The sequence below is a fragment of the Chinchilla lanigera genome, unplaced genomic scaffold, assembly GCF_000276665.1.
Source record: "Chinchilla lanigera isolate Chin_1 unplaced genomic scaffold, ChiLan1.0 scaffold00131, whole genome shotgun sequence".
NCBI classification, from domain to species: Eukaryota; Metazoa; Chordata; class Mammalia; order Rodentia; family Chinchillidae; genus Chinchilla; species Chinchilla lanigera.
Window position 1 is genome coordinate 1,196,280 of NW_004955532.1, and position 2,713 is coordinate 1,198,992.

Here is a 2,713-nt window from a genome sequence, read left to right on the forward strand (position 1 = left end):
TTGGTTTTTTCTCCGGTACCAGGAACCGAACTCACGACCTTGCGCTTGCCAGGCAGGCGCTTTTGCCGCTGAGCTAAATCCCCAGCCCCTCATTTAGACAGAAAAAATATTACTCTTGTCATCTTTACCCTCAAATATAAAGTTGACCGTTCTGTTTTTATGCATTAAAAAAAGATATTAAACATATTATCCCCAAGTTTCCTTCTGCTCCTTTGTAATTTTTCCCTAAGGTACTCATTGGCCTAGGGCAACCGCTGTTTCTGGTTTTTACTCCAGTGGTGCCTGTGGTGGAACCCGGGTTTTCTCCTGCTAAAGGACCACACTACTACTGAGCTACACCTCCGGCCCCACTGTTGTTTTTGTCACTAGAGATCATTTTTATTTTCTAGAATTTTATATAAATGGGCCAGGGGTGGTGGCGCAGGCCTGTAATCCCAGCACTTGAGAGGCTGAGGCAGGAGGATCGTTATGAGTTCGACACCAGCCTGGGCTACAAAGTGAGCTCAAGGCCAGCCTGAGGGCTGGGGATATAGCTCAGCAGCACAAGCGCCTGCCTGGCAAGCTCAAGGTCCTGAGTTCGATTGCTAGTACCAAAAAAAAAAAAAAAAAAAAAAAGGCCAGCCTGAACTGCATAGTGAGACTGTCTCAGAAAGACCAAAAAAAATTTTTTATATAAATGGAACCATATAGTATGTATTCTATTATAATTGAGATTTTTCATAGTGTTTTAATTATTCGGTCCTTTTTATTACTTATAATTTTCCACTGTATGGATATAGCAAGATTTCTCCTGCTCTTTTGGAGTCACATACTAATCAAGCTTCTATCAGGTCTCTGTCCCCAGCACGTCCCTGAAAGTGCTCCTGCCAAGATCTCCAACAATTCTCTCATTAAAAAAAAAAAATCCTGACATCTTCCTTGACACAGCAGTGGCATCTGTCACACCTGATCCCCATACTGTTGTGTTTTATTTTTTTTCCTGTACTTGGGGATTGAACTGAGGGACTTTGCATTGAGCTACATCTCCAGCCCTGTTTGTTTTTTGTTTTTGTCTTTTTGAGACAGGGTCTTGCTACGCAGTTCAGGCTGGCCTTGAACTCACTTACATAGCCCAGGCTGGCCTCAAACTCACAACGATCCTCCTGCCTCAGCCTCCTGAGTGCTGGGATTACAGACATGCGCCACCACCTCCGGCGCTCTCCAGCCCTTTTTATTTTTTTGTTTGCTATATAACCCAGTTTGGCCTTGAACTCACAGCAATCTTCCTGCCTCAGCCTCATAAGGGCTGGGGTCAGGTGTGTACCGCTACACTCGGCCCCAAACCCTTTAAAACTTTAGGTATGCTTTTGCTAAAGTCCCCAAACTAGGCGCGAACTTGACATCCTCCTGCCTCAGCTTCCCAAGTGCTGGCCTGACTCCAGCCCTCTCTGTGCAAGTTCTTGGGTGGCCTCTGGAGCATCATTTGCTTCGGGCTCCCCTCTCTGGTCTAGGACCATGCGTGCCGTGGTGCTTCGCTCCACTTTTGTCACCCCCGTGCTCTCCGGGTCAGTCGCAGGCTGAGCTCTGCTCTCATTTAGTCTACACTCGCTGGTGCATCCATCCAGTGTGCCTTCCAGGTCTTCTCAAACCCCAAGGCAGAGTCGGTGGGTTTGTACCACCTGTGTACCCTGCCGTCACACTGCAGACAACTGCCTGCCTCTCTCCATCCTGAGTGTCCCAGGTCCGCATCCCCACGTGATCCCAGTGCCTCCAGTCCGGGAACCCTATTTTCCCTCCTGGCTCCGAGCCCGAGCCCAAGTCCGAGCCCAGCCAGGACCTGATCCTCAGTCACCTGGTCCGCCCTATGCCGCCCTCCCGTGGCACTGCCACTTCTTGGGGGCAGGGACTCCGTTTTCCACAAACACAAGGTGACGAGCGAGGTCTGTGCTGCACAGCTGGGTGCAGCTCACGTAGCAGTGGGCGTGGCTCATGCCGCAGTGAGCGTGGCTAGGTTACGTGCTGTGTCGCGATAGTTGACTGCTAGGACCATTGAAAACCGCTAGCCGCGTGCCACGACGGGGGCGGAGTCCTACTGGAGCGGAATCCTCATTGGTCAATGTGCATCCTGGAGGCGGGACTGCGCATGCCTCGATAGTCTCCGCGGAGACCAGGCGGGAATCCTCGCAGGCAGGGCAGCGCGACTCTAGGTTGGCACGTGAGGACCGCTGGAGGAGGGGGTGCGCAGAGTGTGGGAGGAGGCCTGGAACGGAGTGGAGGAGTTGGGGGGGCGAGACAGCGCCGTGGGGGACAGGCTGGGAATTTCCGGGGCCCTTGAGGCGTTTCCAGGGACTTGGGCGTCGGAGTCCACCTCGGTGGGCGTCACGGGCCACGAAATGAAAAAGAGCTGCTCCGCCCACAGTGGGGTCTCAGTCCCGGCCTGCAGACGAGGGGGTGGACGTGGAGTGGGTGCCGGCCGCGCCCTCGGCTGCCCTCTGCCCACGCGGCTCTTCGGCTCCTCTCAGCGTCCCTTAGCAGGACCTGAGCGGGGCCTGCGAGCAGAGTGAGCCCTCCCCAGCAGGGTGTGAGCGCATGCCTTTAGGACGGCCTTCGGCTTGGGATGACGCATACGCCATCAGAGGTGCCTAACTAGATGGTACTTCTACGTATGCGCCATCTGAGGTGCCTGACTAGATGGTACTTGTACGCATGCGCAATCTGAGGTGCCTGACTAGAT

At 53.4% G+C, this 2,713-nt stretch overlaps 1 protein-coding gene across 1 annotated transcript in view; it reads left to right on the forward strand.

Annotated features, from left to right (window-relative positions):
• Positions 1-2,036: 2,036 nt before the first annotated feature.
• The window catches only part of Ccdc36 (coiled-coil domain containing 36), a gene marked incomplete at its 3' end in the record, with an annotated part of 28,560 nt that continues 27,883 nt past the window's right edge, over positions 2,037-2,713 (forward strand). The window contains 1 exon segment of the mRNA XM_013507565.1: positions 2,037-2,186.